General features: G+C 43.9%; 1 long non-coding RNA gene across 1 annotated transcript; it reads left to right on the top strand.

The window, feature by feature from the left end:
* Positions 1-567: 567 nt before the first annotated feature.
* On the top strand, positions 568-19,766 carry LOC138283346 (uncharacterized). The gene is made up of 4 exons (XR_011201205.1): positions 568-594; positions 3,203-3,235; positions 5,842-5,874; positions 19,737-19,766. It is a non-coding gene; the product is annotated as an uncharacterized lncRNA (long non-coding RNA).
* The last annotated feature ends 1,818 nt before the right edge of the window (positions 19,767-21,584 follow it).

The raw sequence follows: 21,584 nt of genomic DNA, 5'->3' as shown, positions 1-21,584 counted from the left end.
GTGCTGATGCCGCCCACTGGAAAACAACGGCTTAAATGAAGCACTGTTCCTATTTTCCCACAGTTATGTTACATTCTTAAAGTCACAGTGTACTCCTTTCAGTCTGACCAGTATTGTCAACAGGTCTGTGTCTGCTTCGCTGCATCTATGATTCCTTTCTAATCATACTTTTATATGTATTGTAACCATTGCTTCTGGATTGCTATTGAGTATTATTATTTGTTTACCTACTTTATTTCTGGGTTCTAAATAAGGTAGTGGGACACATGGGGGGCAGTACACCAGATATGTTATTGTCTTAGTTCCACAGAGAGATTGTCAGGGCCACAGTCGATTTCTTACATCCATGCTGCTACGGGGTAAGCAGGAATCATACATTTGAGATAAAGTTTACAAGCAACGTATTAGTTAAAACTATTGGGTATTATTACTCATAGTCAACACACAATTACAATTAGAAGCATTTGGGTTGGGAAGATTAAACCAGGACTAAATTATAGCATTTGAAACACATGTTTGCATTGTAGGAGTATAATTTCTGAATTTCTTTTCTCCTTTTAGAAGAATATAGAAACCAATGAACAGCTTGAGACTGTAAGTGATTAAACATCATATGCTATTGTACTGTATGCTTTTGTGGTAAATGTATTGTGCTTGCAACCCTCTATGTTTGAAGTTAAGTCATGTTCACATAAAAAACAAGCTACACCATCCAGAGTTCACAGTTGGAAAGGTGTTGTTTTTTGTTTCACGCTTATATGGCAAGCGTTGTCATGGCATGTGGGACGACCACCGAGATGCACCTTTTCTGCTATGTGGCACACAATCTGGCCATCTGATGGACGGGGGAATTTTTGACAGAGTAAGAGACAAACAACCTACATTTATAATAATGAATACACAGCTTTGCCCAAGGGGCAGGGAAAAAATGTGTGACAGCACACCAAAATCCTGTGTAATTATTAAAGGGCCAATAATCGATATAGCAAATTATGCAAGAAAGATATTCTGTGGAAAGTGTAGTAGTAACTAAAAAGACCAAAAATGGGCATTGGTGTCAAAAGCAGTATCCATGCACTATTTCATTTACTTATTTTACACTGTTTACTCCTGACCAAAGACAACCCTACGATGAAGTGGGTTGTGGAAGAGCTGGCTAGGCTGGCATCCTGAAATTACCCAAATTAGAAAAGGCCTGGGTTCTACCTACTCCTCCTGGCCAATGCAAGTCCAAATTTAACAGGGGTTCATTTCCCAAGCTGTCCCAGCTACCAAGCGTGGCTATCTAGAAAGGCTGCCTTTATTTTTCTTTCAAACCTATATTTTCAAGTAAAGGGCTAGATTTTGTCTTAAGTATTTTTTTCATAAACTCAAATTAGAAGATTTGCTGTCCTCCAGAGACTGTCTGTCCTATTTTTCATGCCAAAAGGAGCAATGAGTTAGTTTTTAGAAACATTATCATTAAATGCCATCTCATGTCTGATGTAACAGCTACCTGCCTAATTAATGAACTCTATTGTCCAGGAATTCCACAGCGGCCAACCAATGTCGATATATTCCAATGCTATCCTTCTTTGAAATTCAAAGCCATCATGTTCAACCATGAACCTACTTTAAATATTCATTCCTGTGATCTATCTCAGGTGCACACTATAGTTCATTTTTGCACTTACATTAACAAAAGGGCCTTGGTTGGTCATTCTGTTCCTGTGTGTCTACAGAAATGATCTTTGTGGACCAGCTACTTCTATGGAGAGAACCTTATTTTTACTGCGACCAATTCAAAACATTGTTTTCACCTGACAGTTCCCTTTAGCTAGAGAATGCTGTGATATGGCTGAGGAGCAGCACATGTCAGCTAGTGGGTGGGTGAATGGACCTTAGACATGCTCCTTCTACTTCAGTCAATGGATGACAAACAGCATTTTTTTCATGGAAGCTAATTCACTGCAATTTAACTCCCTTTTAAACTGGTGAATGGTCTACCTCAAGAATCAAGTCACGTGCGGTTCAATGTCATATTGGATTTCATGGCCCCTGGCAAGATAGGTAGCATAAGGACGTCCACCAGCCTTCCTTCCTAGGCCTGTCAGTATATTACTATAAAGTAGACGAATCTCTGCTATACCAAGGGGTTTACTAAAATGCATATGTCGAGCACTCACTCTTGCACACTGTTAAAAATAGATATTCTGTGTATTGGCAATCAAATTTCCTTTCATAAATTCAATCCTTTTATTTGTTATGTTGCCAATATTCTTTTGCGTTTTCAGTATCTGTCACTCAGATATCCTCTATTTGTCATCCTTTCCACAGCAAACTATAATTGCTGTATCTCCTATTCAGTGCTTAATTTGTAAATAAAAATGTGCTGTTGTCCAAAGAACTCCTTTTAAAGTTGTTGCTGCGACATTTAAATATACGAGCACAGAATACTGAGGCAGCGTGATCTCAACGCCTTCTTTGGCCTCTTTACTCCATCAGCAGCCACTCATTGCCCCTTCAGCTCACTCTTGCAGCTTTCTGCGTTCTCCCTTTGTCATGGTTTCTTGTTTTTCTCTTCCTCTGTCTTTCCTGTATGTGTCTTTTGCTCGCAGTAAATTTCTGATACAGAAAAATAAGTGCTGACCCTCTAAAATGAGTGCTGATGCCGCCCACTGGAAAACAACGGCTTAAATGAAGCACTGTTCCTATTTTCCCACAGTTATGTTACATTCTTAAAGTCACAGTGTACTCCTTTCAGTCTGACCAGTATTGTCAACAGGTCTGTGTCTGCTTCGCTGCATCTATGATTCCTTTCTAATCATACTTTTATATGTATTGTAACCATTGCTTCTGGATTGCTATTGAGTATTATTATTTGTTTACCTACTTTATTTCTGGGTTCTAAATAAGGTAGTGGGACACATGGGGGGCAGTACACCAGATATGTTATTGTCTTAGTTCCACAGAGAGATTGTCAGGGCCACAGTCGATTTCTTACATCCATGCTGCTACGGGGTAAGCAGGAATCATACATTTGAGATAAAGTTTACAAGCAACGTATTAGTTAAAACTATTGGGTATTATTACTCATAGTCAACACACAATTTCAATTAGAAGCATTTGGGTTGGGAAGATTAAACCAGGACTAAATTATAGCATTTGAAACACATGTTTGCATTGTAGGAGTATAATTTCTGAATTTCTTTTCTCCTTTTAGAAGAATATAGAAACCAATGAACAGCTTGAGACTGTAAGTGATTAAACATCATATGCTATTGTACTGTATGCTTTTGTGGTAAATGTATTGTGCTTGCAACCCTCTATGTTTGAAGTTAAGTCATGTTCACATAAAAAACAAGCTACACCATCCAGAGTTCACAGTTGGAAAGGTGTTGTTTTTTGTTTCACGCTTATATGGCAAGCGTTGTCATGGCATGTGGGACAACCACCGAGATGCACCTTTTCTGCTATGTGGCACACAATCTGGCCATCTGATGGACGGGGGAATTTTTGACAGAGTAAGAGACAAACAACCTACATTTATAATAATGAATACACAGCTTTGCCCAAGGGGCAGGGAAAAAATGTGTGACAGCACACCAAAATCCTGTGTAATTATTAAAGGGCCAATAATCGATATAGCAAATTATGCAAGAAAGATATTCTGTGGAAAGTGTAGTAGTAACTAAAAAGACCAAAAATGGGCATTGGTGTCAAAAGCAGTATCCATGCACTATTTCATTTACTTATTTTACACTGTTTACTCCTGACCAAAGACAACCCTACGATGAAGTGGGTTGTGGAAGAGCTGGCTAGGCTGGCATCCTGAAATTACCCAAATTAGAAAAGGCCTGGGTTCTACCTACTCCTCCTGGCCAATGCAAGTCCAAATTTAACAGGGGTTCATTTCCCAAGCTGTCCCAGCTACCAAGCGTGGCTATCTAGAAAGGCTGCCTTTATTTTTCTTTCAAACCTATATTTTCAAGTAAAGGGCTAGATTTTGTCTTAAGTATTTTTTTCATAAACTCAAATTAGAAGATTTGCTGTCCTCCAGAGACTGTCTGTCCTATTTTTCATGCCAAAAGGAGCAATGAGTTAGTTTTTAGAAACATTATCATTAAATGCCATCTCATGTCTGATGTAACAGCTACCTGCCTAATTAATGAACTCTATTGTCCAGGAATTCCACAGCGGCCAACCAATGTCGATATATTCCAATGCTATCCTTCTTTGAAATTCAAAGCCATCATGTTCAACCATGAACCTACTTTAAATATTCATTCCTGTGATCTATCTCAGGTGCACACTATAGTTCATTTTTGCACTTACATTAACAAAAGGGCCTTGGTTGGTCATTCTGTTCCTGTGTGTCTACAGAAATGATCTTTGTGGACCAGCTACTTCTATGGAGAGAACCTTATTTTTACTGCGACCAATTCAAAACATTGTTTTCACCTGACAGTTCCCTTTAGCTAGAGAATGCTGTGATATGGCTGAGGAGCAGCACATGTCAGCTAGTGGGTGGGTGAATGGACCTTAGACATGCTCCTTCTACTTCAGTCAATGGATGACAAACAGCATTTTTTTCATGGAAGCTAATTCACTGCAATTTAACTCCCTTTTAAACTGGTGAATGGTCTACCTCAAGAATCAAGTCACGTGTGGTTCAATGTCATATTGGATTTCATGGCCCCTGGCAAGATAGGTAGCATAAGGACGTCCACCAGCCTTCCTTCCTAGGCCTGTCAGTATATTACTATAAAGTAGACGAATCTCTGCTATACCAAGGGGTTTACTAAAATGCATATGTCGAGCACTCACTCTTGCACACTGTTAAAAATAGATATTCTGTGTATTGGCAATCAAATTTCCTTTCATAAATTCAATCCTTTTATTTGTTATGTTGCCAATATTCTTTTGCGTTTTCAGTATCTGTCACTCAGATATCCTCTATTTGTCATCCTTTCCACAGCAAACTATAATTGCTGTATCTCCTATTCAGTGCTTAATTTGTAAATAAAAATGTGCTGTTGTCCAAAGAACTCCTTTTAAAGTTGTTGCTGCGACATTTAAATATACGAGCACAGAATACTGAGGCAGCGTGATCTCAACGCCTTCTTTGGCCTCTTTACTCCATCAGCAGCCACTCATTGCCCCTTCAGCTCACTCTTGCAGCTTTCTGCGTTCTCCCTTTGTCATGGTTTCTTGTTTTTCTCTTCCTCTGTCTTTCCTGAATGTGTCTTTTGCTCGCAGTACATTTTTGATACAGAAAAATAAGTGCTGACCCTCTAAAATGAGTGCTGATGCCCCCCACTGGAAAACAACGGCTTAAATGAAGCACTGCTCCTATTTTCCCACAATTATGTTATATTCTTAAAGTCACGGTGTACTCCTTTCAGTCTGACCAGTATTGTCAACAGGTCTGTGTCTGCTTTGCTGCATCTAGGATTCCTTTCTAATCATACTTTTATATGTATTGTAACCATTGCTTCTGGATTGCTATTGAGTATTATTATTTGTTTAACTACTTTATTTCTGGGTTCTAAATAAGGTAGTGGGACACATGGGGGGCAGTACACCAGATGTGTTATTGTCTTAGTTCCACAGAGAGATTGTCAGGGCCACAGTCGATTTCTTACATCCATGCTGCTACGGGGTAAGCAGGAATCATACATTTGAGATAAAGTTTACAAGCAACGTATTAGTTAAAACTATTGGGTATTATTACTCATAGTCAACACACAGTTACAATTAGAAGTATTTGGGTTGGGAAGATTAAACCAGGACTAAATTATAGCATTTGAAACACGTTTGCATTGTAGGAGTATAATTTCTGAATTTCTTTTCTCCTTTTAGAAGAATATAGAGACCAATGAACAACTTGAGACTGTAAGTGACTTTAAACATCATATGCTATTGTACTGTATGATTTTCTGGTAAATGTATTGTGCTTGCAACCCTCTATGTTTGAGGTTAAGTCATGTTCACATAAAAAACAAGCTACACCATCCAGAGTTCAGAGTTGGAAAGGTGTTGTTTTTTGTTTCACGCTTATATGGCAAGCGTTGTCATGGCATGTGGGACGACCACTGAGATGCACCTTTTCTGCTATGTGGCACACAATCTGGCCGTCTGATGGACGGGGGAATTTGTCAGAGAGTAAGAGACAAACAACCTACATTTATAATAATGACTACACAGCTTTTCCCAAGGGGCAGTGAAAAAATGTGTGACAGCACACTAAAATCCCGGGTAATTATAAAAGGGCCAATAATCGGTATAGCAAATTATGCAAGAATGATATTCTGTGGAAAGTGTAGTAGTAACTTAAAAGTCCAAAAATGGGCATTGGTGACAAAAGCAGTAGCCATGCACTATTTCATTTACTTATTTTACACTGTTTACTCCTGACCAAAGACGACCCTACGATGAAGTGGGTTGTGGAAGAGCTGGCTAGGCTGGCATCCTGAAATTACCCAAATTAGAAAAGGCCTAGGTTCTACCTACTCCTCCTGGCCAATGCAAGTCCAAATTTAACAGGGGTTCATTTCCCAAGCTGTCACAGCTACCAAGCGTGGCTATCTAAAAGGCTGCCTTTATTTTTCTTTCAAACCTATATTTTCAAGTTAAGGGCTAGATTTTGTCTTAAGTATTTTTTTCATAAACTCAAATTAGAAGATTTGCTGTCCTCCAGAGACTGTCTGTCCTATTTTTCATGCCAAAAGGAGCAATGAGTTAGTTTTTAGAAACATTATCATTAAACGCCATCTCATGTCTGATGTAACAGCTACCTGCCTAATTATTGAGCTCTATTGTCCAGGAATTCCACAGCGGCCAACCAATGTCGATACACTCCAATGCTATCCTTCTTTGAAATTCAAAGCCATCATGTTCAACCATGAACCTACTTTAAATATTCATTCCTGTGATGTATCTCAGGTGCACACTATAGTTCATTTTTGCACTTACATTAACAAAAGGGCCTTGGTTGGTCATTCTGTTCCTGTGTGTCTACAGAAATGATCTTTGTGGACCAGCTACTTCTATGGAGAGATGTAGGAAAGTACCATCTTGCCTGGCATGTTACCCCCATTTTTCACTGTATATATGTTGTTTTAGTTGTATGTGTCACTGGGACCCTGGTAACCCAGGGCCCCAGTGCTCATAAGTGTGCCTGAATGTGTTACCTGTGTAGTGACTAACTGTCTCACTGAGGCTCTGCTAATCAGAACCTCAGTGGTTATGCTCTCTCATTTCTTTCCAAATTGTCACTGACAGGCTAGTGACCATTTTTACCAATTTACATTGGCTTACTGGAACACCCTTATAATTCCCTAGTATATGGTACTGAGGTACCCAGGGTATTGGGGTTCCAGGAGATCCCTATGGGCTGCAGCATTTCTTTTGCCACCCATAGGGAGCTCTGACAATTCTTACACAGGCCTGCCACTGCAGCCTGAGTGAAATAACGTCCACGTTATTTCACAGCCATTTTACACTGCACTTAAGTAACTTATAAGTCACCTATATGTCTAACCTTTACCTGGTAAAGGTTAGGTGCAAAGTTACTTAGTGTGAGGGCACCCTGGCACTAGCCAAGGTGCCCCCACATTGTTCAGAGCCAATTCACTGAACTTTGTGAGTGCGGGGACACCATTACACGCGTGCACTACATATAGGTCACTACCTATATGTAGCTTCACCATGGTAACTTCGAATATGGCCATGTAACATGTCTATGATCATGGAATTGCCCCCTCTATGCCATCCTGGCATTGTTGGTACAATTCCATGATCCCAGTGGTCTGTAGCACAGACCCTTGTACTGCCAGGCTGCCCTTCCTGGGGTTTCTCTGCAGCTGCTGCTGCTGCCAACCCCTCAGACAGGCAGCTGCCCTCCTGGGGTCCAGCCAGGCCTGGCCCAGGATGGCAGAACAAAGAACTTCCTCTGAGAGAGGGTGTGACACCCTCTCCCTTTGGAAAATGGTGTGAAGGCAGGGGAGGAGTAGCCTCCCCCAGCCTCTGGAAATGCTTTGTTGGGCACAGAGGTGCCCAATTCTGCATAAGCCAGTCTACACCGGTTCAGGGACCCCTTAGCCCCTGCTCTGGCGCGAAACTGGACAAAGGAAAGGGGAGTGACCACTCCCCTGACCTGCACCTCCCCTGGGAGGTGTCCAGAGCTCCTCCAGTGTGCTCCAGACCTCTGCCATCTTGGAAACAGAGGTGCTGCTGGCACACTGGACTGCTCTGAGTGGCCAGTGCCACCAGGTGACGTCAGAGACTCCTTGTGATAGGCTCCTTCAGGTGTTAGTAGCCTTTCCTCCCTCCTAGGTAGCCAAACCCTCTTTTCTGGCTATTTAGGGTCTCTGTCTCTGGGGAAACTTTAGATAACGAATGCATGAGCTCAGCCGAGTTCCTCTGCATCTCCCTCTTCACCTTCTGATAAGGAATCGACCGCTGACCGCGCTGGAAGCCTGCAAAACTGCAACATAGTAGCAAAGACGACTACTGCAACTCTGTAACGCTGATCCTGCCGCCTTCTCGACTGTTTTCCTGCTTGTGCATGCTGTGGGGGTAGTCTGCCTCCTCTCTGCACCAGAAGCTCCGAAGAAATCTCCCGTGGGTCGACGGAATCTTCCCCCTGCAACCGCAGGCACCAAAAAGCTGCATTACCGGTCCCTTGGGTCTCCTCTCAGCACGACGAGCGAGGTCCCTCGAATCCAGCGACACCGTCCAAGTGACCCTCACAGTCCAGTGACTCTTCAGCCCAAGTTTGGTGGAGGTAAGTCCTTGCCTCACCTCGCTGGGCTGCATTGCTGGGAACCGCGACTTTGCAAGCTTCTCCGGCCCCTGTGCACTTCCGGCGGAAATCCTGTGTGCACAGCCAAGCCTGGGTCCACGGCACTCTAACCTGCATTGCACGACTTTCTAAGTTGGTCTCCGGCGACGTGGGACTCCTTTGTGCAACTTCGGCGAGCACCGTTTCACGCATCCTTGTAGTGCCTGTTTCTGGCACTTCTCCGGGTGCTACCTGCTTCAGTGAGGGCTCTTTGTCTTGCTCGACGTCCCCTCTCTCTGCAGGTCCAATTTGCGACCTCCTGGTCCCTCCTGGGCCCCAGCAGCGTCCAAAAACGCCAAACGCACGATTTGCGTGTAGCAAGGCTTGTTGGCGTCCATCCGGCGGGAAAACACTTCTGCACGACTCTGCAAGGCGTGGGGGATCCATCCTCCAAAGGGGAAGTCTCTAGCCCTTGTCGTTCCTGCAGTATTCACAGTTCTTCAGCCTAGTAAGAGCTTCTTTGCACCAACCGCTGGCATTTCTTGGGCATCTGCCCATCTCCGAGCTGCTTGTGACTTTTGGACTTGGTCCCCTTGTTCCACAGGTACCCTCAGTCAGGAATCCATCGTTGTTGCATTGCTGATTTGTGTTTTCCTTGCATTTTCCCTCTAACACGACTATTTTGTCCTTAGGGGAACTTTGGTGCACTTTGCACTCACTTTTCAGGGTCTTGGGGAGGGTTATTTTTCTAACTCTCACTATTTTCTAATAGTCCCAGCGACCCTCTACAAGGTCACATAGGTTTGGGGTCCATTCGTGGTTCGCATTCCACTTCTGGAGTATATGGTTTGTGTTGCCCCTATCCCTATGTTTCCCCATTGCATCCTATTGTAACTATACATTGTTTGCACTGTTTTCTAAGACTATACTGCATATTTTTGCTATTGTGTATATATATCTTGTGTATATTTCCTATCCTCTCACTGAGGGTACACTCTAAGATACTTTGGCATATTGTCATAAAAATAAAGTACCTTTATTTTTAGTATAACTGTGTATTGTGTTTTCTTATGATATTGTGCATATGACACTAAGTGGTACTGTAGTAGCTTCACACGTCTCCTAGTTCAGCCTGAGCTGCTTTGCTAAGCTACCATTATCTATCAGCCTAAGCTGCTAGACACCCTATACACTAATAAGGGATAACTGGGCCTGGTGCAAGGTGCAAGTACCCCTTGGTACTCACTACAAGCCAGTCCAGCCTCCTACATTGGTTGTGCAGCGGTGGGATAAGTGCTTTGAGACTACTTACCACTCTTGTCATTGTACTTTTCATAAGAGAAAAATATACAAAACAAGGTCAGTGTATATACACATAGCCAAAAAGTTTTGCATTTCCTCTTTTCACTCTTTTCTAAGTGCTGAAAAGTACTTCTAAACTTTCAAAAAGTTCTTAAAAGTTTAAAAAGTTTTTTCTGTCTTTCCAAAAAGTTCTGAAAACTTTTTTCTCTTTGTCTATCACTTTAACTCTCTCTAAAAATGTCTGGCACAGGCCAAAAAGTTGAACTGTCCAAACTTGCATATGATCACCTTAGCTGGAAAGGAGCAAGGAGTCTCTGCATAGAGAGAGGTTTGAGTGTAGGGAAGAATCCTTCCTTAGAACTGTTAATTAATATGCTTAGAGTACAGGATAAGGCCATAAGTGCCCAATCTGTAGAAAAAGTAGCTAATGGTTCTCAATCTGATCCAGGGACTCCCCCAGGAAAAGGTTCAGGAAAGAAACTTCTCAGCCTGCCCATTACTAGACAGTCTAGCATAGTTGGTACAGAGGTTGAATCACATCATACTGATGATGTGCTCTCACATTATGCTGGTAGCCAAGCTGTTAGGGTGCCCTTGGTAAGGGACAGGTCTCCTTCTGTTCATTCCCATCACACCTCTGTATCTAGAAATGTCCCTCCCACCCACCCTGATGACAGATTGTTAGAAAGGGAGCTCAATAGATTGAGAGTGGAGCAAACCAGACTGAAGCTCAAGAAGCAACAGCTGGATTTGGATAGACAGTCTTTAGAAATAGAGAGGGAAAGACAGAAAATGGGTTTAGATACCCATGGTGGCAGCAGCAGTATTCCCCATAGTCATCCTGCAAAAGAGCATGATTCCAGGAATCTGCATAAGATAGTTCCCCCTTACAAGGAGGGGGATGACATTAACAAGTGGTTTGCTGCACTTGAGAGGGCCTGTGCTGTACAGGATGTCCCTCAAAAGCAGTGGGCTGCTATCCTATGGCTATCATTTACTGGAAAAGGTAGGGATAGGCTCCTTACTGTAAAAGAAAATGATGCTAACAATTTCCAAGTTCTTAAGAATGCACTCCTGGATGGTTATGGCTTAACCACTGAACAGTACAGGATAAAGTTCAGAGATACCAAAAAGGAGTCTTCACAAGACTGGGTTGATTTCATTGACCAGGCAGTGAAGGCCTTGGAGGGGTGGTTACATGGCAGTAAAGTTACTGATTATGACAGCCTGTATAACTTGATCCTGAGAGAGCATATTCTTAATAATTGTGTGTCTGATTTGTTGCACCAGTACTTGGTGGACTCTGATCTGACCTCTCCCCAAGAATTGGGAAAGAAGGCAGACAAATGGGTCAGAACAAGAGTGAACAGAAAAGTTCATACAGGGGGTGACAAAGATGGCAACAAAAAGAAGGATGGTAAGTCTTCTGACAAGGGTGGGGACAAATCTAAAAATGAGTCTTCATCAGGCCCACAAAAACACTCTGGTGGGGGTGGTGGGCCCAAATCCTCCTTTAATCAGAACAAGGAAAAGAAACCATGGTGCTATTTATGTAAAATAAAAGGCCATTGGACAACAGATCCCAGTTGTCCAAAGAAAGGCACCACAGCTCCTACCACTACAACCCCTACTGCTACACCTAGTGTCCCTACTAATAGCAGTGGTGGTGGGAGCAAACCTACTAATAGCCAATCCAAGGGAGTAGCTGGGCTCACTTTTGGTAATTTAGTTGGGGTTGGTCTGATTAGGGAGACCACAGAGGCTACTTTAGTCTCTGAAGGGGCTATTGACTTAGCCACTTTGGTTGCTTGCCCCCATAACTTGGAGAAGTACAAGCAACTAACCCTAATAAATGGTGTTGAGGTCCAGGCCTACAGGGACACAGGTGCCAGTGTCACAATGGTGATTGAGAAACTGGTGCACCCTGAACAACACATACTTGGACACCAGTACCAAGTAACCGATGCTCACAACATAACACAAAGCCACCCCATGGCTGTTGTAAATCTCAACTGGGGGGGGGTATCTGGTCCAAAGAAAGTTGTGGTAGCTTCAGATTTACCTGTAGACTGTCTATTAGGGAACGATTTGGAGACATCAGCTTGGTCAGATGTGGAGTTGGAGGCCCATGCAGCAATGCTGGGCATCCCAGGGCATATGTTTGCTTTGACAAGGGCTCAGGCCAAAAAGCAAAAAGGACAGGGAAGCTTGGATCCTGGAACAATGGACCAAGTGCTCCCTAAAGCTAGGGCTAGTAGAAGCAAACCACTTCCTACTATCCCTCCCTCTACAGTGGATTCTACTTCTGAGGAAGAAGAATTCCCTCCCTGTGCAGAACCTACACCAGAGGAGCTGGAAGCAGACACTGCTGAGCTTTTGGGTGAAGGGGGGCCTGCCAGAGAGGAGCTGAGTGTGGCACAGCAAACCTGTCCCACATTAGAGGGTCTCAGACAGCAAGCTGTCAAACAGGCTAATGGGGATGTCAGTGACTCACACAGAGTTTACTGGGAGGACAACCTCTTGTACACTGAGCATAGGGATCCTAAACCTGGAGCTGCCAGGAGATTAGTGATCCCTCAGGAGTACAGAAAGTTCCTCCTAACACTGGCACATGACATTCCCTTAGCTGGGCACCTGGGTCAAATGAAAACTTGGGACAGATTGGTACCACTGTTTCATTGGCCTAGGATGTCTGAGGACACAAAAGAATTTTGTAAGTCCTGTGAAACCTGTCAAGCCAGTGGCAAGACAGGTGGCACTCCAAAGGCACCCCTTATCCCACTGCCTGTGGTTGGGGTTCCCTTTGAAAGGGTAGGGGTTGACATTTTTGGCCCCCTTGACCCTCCCACTGCTTCAGGCAATAGGTTTATCTTGGTGGTAGTGGACCATGCCACAAGATATCCTGAAGCTATTCCTTTAAGGACCACTACAGCTCCTGCAGTGGCAAAGGCCCTCCTGGGAATATTTTCCAGGGTGGGCTTCCCAAAGGAAGTAGTATCAGACAGAGGAAGCAATTTCATGTCTGCATACTTAAAGGCCATGTGGAAGGAGTGTGGTGTAACTTACAAGTTCACAACACCCTATCATCCACAAACAAATGGACTGGTGGAGAGATTTAATAAAACTCTCAAAGGCATGATTATGGGACTCCCTGAAAAACTCCGCAGGAGATGGGATATCCTTCTACCATGCCTCCTTTTTGCCTACAGGGAGGTACCCCAGAAAGGAGTGGGCTTCAGCCCCTTTGAACTTCTTTTTGGACACCCTGTTAGGGGTCCACTCACACTTGTAAAGGAGGGTTGGGAACAACCTTTAAAAGCTCCTAAACAGGATATTGTGGATTATGTACTTGGCCTCAGATCAAGGATGGCTGAGTACATGAAAAAGGCCAGTAAAAACCTTCAGGCCAGCCAAGAGCTCCAGAAGCAATGGCATGATCAGAAGGCTGTTTTGGTTCAGTACCAACCAGGGCAGAAAGTGTGGGTCTTGGAGCCTGTGGCCCCAAGAGCACTCCAAGATAAATGGAGTGGACCCCACACAATTGTTGAAAAGAAGGGTGAAGTCACCTACTTGGTTGACTTAGGCACTGCCAGGAGTCCCCTTAGGGTGCTCCATGTCAACCGCCTGAAACCCTACTATGACAGGGCTGATCTCACCCTGCTCATGGCAACAGATGAGGGACAGGAAGAAGACAGTGATCCTCTACCTGATCTCTTCTCTTCCACAGAACAAGATGCTCTTGTGGAAGGTGTAGTTTTGGCTGATTGTCTTACTGCTGAGCAGAAAGATAATTGCATAAATCTCCTAGGACAATTTTCAGAACTCTTCTCCATTGTGCCAGGCACCACTTCTTGGTGTGAGCACACTATAGATACTGGAGACAGTTTACCTGTCAAAAGTAAGATCTATAGGCAGCCTGACCATGTCAGGGACTGCATAAAGCAAGAAGTTCAGAAAATGTTGGAACTAGGAGTGGTTGAGCACTCTGACAGTCCATGGGCTTCTCCTGTGGTACTGGTACCAAAACCCAATTCTAAAGATGGAAAGAAGGAAATGAGGTTTTGTGTAGACTATAGAGGTCTCAACTTGGTAACCAAAACTGATGCTCACCCTATACCCAGGGCAGATGAGCTAATAGATACACTGGCATCTGCCAAGTATCTAAGCACTTTTGATTTGACTGCAGGGTATTGGCAGATCAAAATGTCAGAAGATGCTAAACCTAAGACTGCATTTTCTACCATTGGAGGACATTACCAGTTTACTGTAATGCCTTTTGGTTTGAAAAATGCACCTGCCACTTTTCAGAGGTTGGTGAACACAGTCCTGCAAGGGCTGGAAGCTTTCAGTGCAGCATATTTGGATGATATAGCTGTCTTTAGCTCCAGCTGGGATGATCACCTGGTCCAGCTTTGGAAAGTTTTGGAGGCCCTGCAAAAGGCAGGCCTCACTATCAAGGCTTCAAAGTGCCAGATAGGGCAGGGTAAGGTGGTTTATCTGGGACACCTTGTTGGTGGGGAACAGATTGCACCACTTCAGGGGAAAATCCAAACTATTATTGATTGGGTTCCCCCTACCACTCAGACTCAGGTGAGAGCCTTCCTAGGCCTCACTGGGTATTACAGGAGGTTCATTAAGAACTATGGCTCCATGGCAGCCCCTCTTAATGACCTCACATCCAAGAAAATGCCTAAAAAGGTATTATGGACAGCAAACTGTCAGAAAGCTTTTGAGGAGCTGAAGCAGGCCATGTGCTCTGCACCTGTCCTGAAAAGCCCTTGTTACTCTAAAAAATTCTATGTCCAAACTGATGCATCTGAATTAGGAGTAGGGGCAGTCCTATCACAACTTAATTCTGAGGGCCAGGATCAACCTGTTGCTTTTATTAGTAGAAGGTTGACCCCTAGAGAAAAGCGTTGGTCTGCCATTGAGAGGGAGGCCTTTGCTGTGGTCTGGGCTCTGAAGAAGTTGAGGCCATACCTGTTTGGCACTCACTTCATTGTTCAGACAGACCACAAACCTCTACTTTGGCTAAAACAAATGAAAGGTGAAAATCCTAAATTGTTGAGGTGGTCCATATCCCTACAGGGAATGGACTATACAGTGGAACATAGACCTGGGAGTAGCCACTCCAATGCAGATGGACTCTCCAGATATTTCCACTTAGACAATGAAGACTCATCAGGTAATGGCTAGTCTTATTGTCCTTCGTTTGGGGGGGGTTGTGTAGGAAAGTACCATCTTGCCTGGCATGTTACCCCCATTTTTCACTGTATATATGTTGTTTTAGTTGTATGTGTCACTGGGACCCTGGTAACCAAAGGGCCCCAGTGCTCATAAGTGTGCCTGAATGTGTTACCTGTGTAGTGACTAACTGTCTCACTGAGGCTCTGCTAATCAGAACCTCAGTGGTTATGCTCTCTCATTTCTTTCCAAATTGTCACTGACAGGCTAGTGACCATTTTTACCAATTTACATTGGCTTACTGGAACACCCTTATAATTCCCTAGTATATGGTACTGAGGTACCCAGGGTATTGGGGTTCCAGGAGATCCCTATGGGCTGCAGCATTTCTTTTGCCACCCATAGGGAGCTCTGACAATTCTTACACAGGCCTGCCACTGCAGCCTGAGTGAAATAACATCCACGTTATTTCACAGCCATTTTACACTGCACTTAAGTAACTTATAAGTCACCTATATGTCTAACCTTTACCTGGTAAAGGTTAGGTGCAAAGTTACTTAGTGTGAGGGCACCCTGGCACTAGCCAAGGTGCCCCCACATTGTTCAGAGCCAATTCACTGAACTTTGTGAGTGTGGGGACACCATTACACGCGTGCACTACATATAGGTCACTACCTATATGTAGCTTCACCATGGTAACTCCGAATATGGCCATGTAACATGTCTATGATCATGGAATTGCCCCCTCTATGCCATCCTGGCATTGTTGGTACAATTCCATGATCCCAGTGGTCTGTAGCACAGACCCTGGTACTGCCAGGCTGCCCTTCCTGGGGTTTCTCTGCAGCTGCTGCTGCTGCCAACCCCTCAGACAGGCAGCTGCCCTCCTGGGGTCCAGCCAGGCCTGGCCCAGGATGGCAGAACAAAGAACTTCCTCTGAGAGAGGGTGTGACACCCTCTCCCTTTGGAAAATGGTGTGAAGGCAGGGGAGGAGTAGCCTCCCCCAGCCTCTGGAAATGCTTTGTTGGGCACAGAGGTGCCCAATTCTGCATAAGCCAGTCTACACCGGTTCAGGGACCCCTTAGCCCCTGCTCTGGCGCGAAACTGGACAAAGGAAAGGGGAGTGACCACTCCCCTGACCTGCACCTCCCCTGGGAGGTGTCCAGAGCTCCTCCAGTGTGCTCCAGACCTCTGCCATCTTGGAAACAGAGGTGCTGCTGGCACACTGGACTGCTCTGAGTGGCCAGTGCCACCAGGTGACGTCAGAGACTCCTTGTGATAGGCTCCTTCAGGTGTTAATAGCCTTTCCTCTCTCCTAGGTAGCCAAACCCTCTTTTCTGGCTATTTAGGGTCTCTGTCTCTGGGGAAACTTTAGATAACGAATGCATGAGCTCAGCCGAGTTCCTCTGCATCTCCCTCTTCACCTTCTGATAAGGAATCGACCGCTGACCGCGCTGGAAGCCTGCAAACCTGCAACATAGTAGCAAAGACGACTACTGCAACTCTGTAACGCTGATCCTGCCGCCTTCTCGACTGTTTTCCTGCTTGTGCATGCTGTGGGGGTAGTCTGCCTCCTCTCTGCACCAGAAGCTCCGAAGAAATCTCCCGTGGGTCGACGGAATCTTCCCCCTGCAACCGCAGGCACCAAAAAGCTGCATTACCGGTCCCTTGGGTCTCCTCTCAGCACGACGAGCGAGGTCCCTCGAATCCAGCGACACCGTCCAAGTGACCCTCACAGTCCAGTGACTCTTCAGCCCAAGTTTGGTGGAGGTAAGTCCTTGCCTCACCTCGCTGGGCTGCATTGCTGGGAACCGCGACTTTGCAAGCTTCTCCGGCCCCTGTGCACTTCCGGCGGAAATCCTGTGTGCACAGCCAAGCCTGGGTCCACGGCACTCTAACCTGCATTGCACGACTTTCTAAGTTGGTCTCCGGCGACGTGGGACTCCTTTGTGCAACTTCGGCGAGCACCGTTTCACGCATCCTCGTAGTGCCTGTTTCTGGCACTTCTCCGGGTGCTACCTGCTTCAGTGAGGGCTCTTTGTCTTGCTCGACGTCCCCTCTCTCTGCAGGTCCAATTTGCGACCTCCTGGTCCCTCCTGGGCCCCAGCAGCGTCCAAAAACGCCAAACGCACGATTTGCGTGTAGCAAGGCTTGTTGGCGTCCATCCGGCGGGAAAACACTTCTGCACGACTCTCCAAGGCGTGGGGGATCCATCCTCCAAAGGGGAAGTCTCTAGCCCTTGTCGTTCCTGCAGTATTCACAGTTCTTCAGCCTAGTAAGAGCTTCTTTGCACCAACCGCTGGCATTTCTTGGGCATCTGCCCATCTCCGAGCTGCTTGTGACTTTTGGACTTGGTCCCCTTGTTCCACAGGTACCCTCAGTCAGGAATCCATCGTTGTTGCATTGCTGATTTGTGTTTTCCTTGCATTTTCCCTCTAACACGACTATTTTGTCCTTAGGGGAACTTTGGTGCACTTTGCACTCACTTTTCAGGGTCTTGGGGAGGGTTATTTTTCTAACTCTCACTATTTTCTAATAGTCCCAGCGACCCTCTACAAGGTCACATAGGTTTGGGGTCCATTCGTGGTTCGCATTCCACTTCTGGAGTATATGGTTTGTGTTGCCCCTATCCCTATGTTTCCCCATTGCATCCTATTGTAACTATACATTGTTTGCACTGTTTTCTAAGACTATACTGCATATTTTTGCTATTGTGTATATATATCTTGTGTATATTTCCTATCCTCTCACTGAGGGTACACTCTAAGATACTTTGGCATATTGTCATAAAAATAAAGTACCTTTATTTTTAGTATAACTGTGTATTGTGTTTTCTTATGATATTGTGCATATGACACTAAGTGGTACTGTAGTAGCTTCACACGTCTCCTAGTTCAGCCTGAGCTGCTTTGCTAAGCTACCATTATCTATCAGCCTAAGCTGCTAGACACCCTATACACTAATAAGGGATAACTGGGCCTGGTGCAAGGTGCAAGTACCCCTTGGTACTCACTACAAGCCAGTCCAGCCTCCTACAAGAGAACCTTATTTTTACTGCGACCAATTCAAAACATTGTTTTCACCTGACAGTTCCCTTTAGCTAGAGAATGCTGTGATATGGCTGAGGAGCAGCACATGTCAGCTAGTGGGTGGGTGAATGGACCTTAGACATGCTCCTTCTACTCCAGTCAATGGATGACAAACAGCATTTTTTTCATGGAAGCTAATTCACTGCAATTTAACTCCCTTTTAAACTGGTGAATGGTCTACCTCAAGAATTAAGTCACGTGCGGTTCAATGTCATATTGGATTTCATGGCCCCTGGCAAGATAGGTAGCATAAGGACGTTCACCAGCTTTCCTTCCTAGGCCTGTCAGTATATTACTATAAAGTAGACGAATCTCTGCTATACCAAGGGGTTTACTAAAATGCATATGTCGAGCACTTACTCTTGCACACTGTTAAAAATAGATATTCTGTGTATTGGCAATCAAGTTTCCTTTCATAAATTCAATCCTTTTATTTGTTATGTTGCCAATATTCTTTTGCGTTTTCAGTATCTGTCACTCAGATATCCTGTATTTGTCATCCTTTCCACAGCAAAGTATAATTGCCGTATCTCCTATTCAGTGCTTAATTTGTAAATAAAAATGTGCTGTTGTCCAAAGAACTCCTTTTAAAGTTGTTGCTGCGACATTTAAATATACGAGCACAGAATACTGAGGCAGCGTGATCTCAACGCCTTCTTTGGCCTCTTTACTCCATCAGCAGCCACTCATTGCCCCTTCAGCTCACTCTTGCAGCTTTCTGCGTTCTCCCTTTGTCATGGTTTCTTGTTTTTCTCTTCCTCTGTCATTCCTGTATGTGTCTTTTGCTCGCAGTAAATTTCTGATACAGAAAAATAAGTGCTGACCCTCTAAAATGAGTGCTGATGCCCCCCACTGGAAAACAACGGCTTAAATGAAGCACTGCTCCTATTTTCCCACAATTATGTTACATTCTTAAAGTCACAGTGTACTCCTTTCAGTCTGACCAGTATTGTCAACAGGTCTGTGTCTGCTTCGCTGCATCTATGATTCCTTTCTAATCATACTTTTATATGTATTGTAACCATTGCTTCTGGATTGCTATTGAGTATTATTATTTGTTTAACTACTTTATTTCTGGGTTCTAAATAAGGTAGTGGGACACATGGGGGGCAGTACACCAGATGTGTTATTGTCTTAGTTCCACAGAGAGATTGTCAGGGCCACAGTCGATTTCTTACATCCATGCTGCTACGGGGTAAGCAGGAATCATACATTTGAGATAAAGTTTACAAGCAACGTATTAGTTAAAACTATTGGGTATTATTACTCATAGTCAACACACAATTACAATTAGAAGCATTTGGGTTGGGAAGATTAAACCAGGACTAAATTATAGCATTTGAAACACATGTTTGCATTGTAGGAGTATAATTTCTGAATTTCTTTTCTCCTTTTAGAAGAATATAGAAACCAATGAACAACTTGAGACTGTAAGTGACTAAACATCATATGCTATTGTACTGTATGCTTTTGTGGTAAATGTATTGTGCTTGCAACCCTCTATGTTTGAAGTTAAGTCATGTTCACATATAAAACAAGCTACACCATCCAGAGTTCACAGTTGGAAAGGTGTTGTTTTTTGTTTCACGCTTATATGGCAAGCGTTGTCATGGCATGTGGGATGACCACCGAGATGCACCTTTTCTGCTATGTGGCACACAATCTGGCCATCTGATGGACGGGGGAATTTTTGACAGAGTAAGAGACAAACAACCTACATTTATAATAATGAATACACAGCTTTGCCCAAGGGGCAGTGAAAAAATGTGTGACAGCACACCAAAATCCTGTGTAATTATAAAAGGGCCAATAATCGGTATAGCAAATTATGCAAGAAAGATATTCTGTGGAAAGTGTAGTAGTAACTAAAAAGACCAAAAATGGGCATTGGTGTCAAAAGCAGTAGCCATGCACTATTTCATTTACTTATTTTACACTGTTTACTCCTGACCAAAGACAACCCTACGATGAAGTAGGTTGTGGAAGAGCTGGCTAGGCTGGCATCCTGAAATTACCCAAATTAGAAAAGGCCTGGGTTCTACCTACTCCTCCTGGCCAATGCAAGTCCAAATTTAACAGGGGTTCATTTCCCAAGCTGTCCCAGCTACCAAGCGTGGCTATCTAGAAAGGCTGCCTTTATTTTTCTTTCAAACCTATATTTTCAAGTAAAGGGCTAGATTTTGTCTTAAGTATTTTTTTCATAAACTCAAATTAGAAGATTTGCTGTCCTCCAGAGACTGTCTGTCCTATTTTTCATGCCAAAAGGAGCAATGAGTTAGTTTTTAGAAACATTATCATTAAACGCCATATCATGTCCGATGTAACAGCTACCTGCCTAATTAATGAGCTCTATTGTCCATGAATTCCACAGCGGCCAACCAATGTCGATACATTCCAATGCTATCCTTATTTGAAATTCAAAGCCATCATGTTCATCCATGAACCTACTTTAAATATTCATTCCTGTGATGTATCTCAGGTGCACACTATAGTTCATTTTTGCACTTACATTAACAAAAGGGCCTTGGTTGGTCATTCTGTTCCTGTGTGTCTACAGAAATGATCTTTGTGGACCAGCTACTTCTATGGAGAGAACCTTATTTTTACTGCGACCAATTCAAAACATTGTTTTCACCTGACAGTTCCCTTTAGCTAGAGAATGCTGTGATATGGCTGAGGAGCAGCACATGTCAGCTAGTGGGTGGGTGAATGGACCTTAGACATGCTCCCTCTACTCCAGTCAATGGATGACAAACAGCATGTTTTTCATGGAAGCTAATTCACTGCAATTTTACTCCCTTTTAAACTGGTGAATGGTCTACCTCAAGAATCAAGTCACGTGCGGTTCAATGTCATATTGGATTTCATGGCCCCTGGCAAGATAGGTAGCATAAGGACGTTCACCAGCCTTCCTTCCTAGGCCTGTCAGTATATTACTATAAAGTAGACGAATCTCTGCTATACCAAGGGGTTTACTAAAATGCATATGTCGAGCACTCACTCTTGCACACTGTTAAAAATAGATATTCTGTGTATTGGCAATCAAATTTCCTTTCATAAATTCAATCCTTTTATTCATGTTACGTTGCCAATATTCTTTTGCGTTTTCAGTATCTGTCACTCAGATATCCTTTATTTGTCATCCTTTCCACAGCAAACTATATTTGCCGTATCTCCTATTCAGTGCTTAATTTGTAAATAAAAATGTGCTGTTGTCCAAAGAACTCCTTTTAAAGTTGTTGCTG

The sequence above is a fragment of the Pleurodeles waltl genome, chromosome 3_1 (genome assembly GCF_031143425.1).
Source record: "Pleurodeles waltl isolate 20211129_DDA chromosome 3_1, aPleWal1.hap1.20221129, whole genome shotgun sequence".
Lineage (NCBI taxonomy): Eukaryota > Metazoa > Chordata > Amphibia > Caudata > Salamandridae > Pleurodeles > Pleurodeles waltl.
This window is presented reverse-complemented; position numbering and strand designations above follow the sequence as displayed.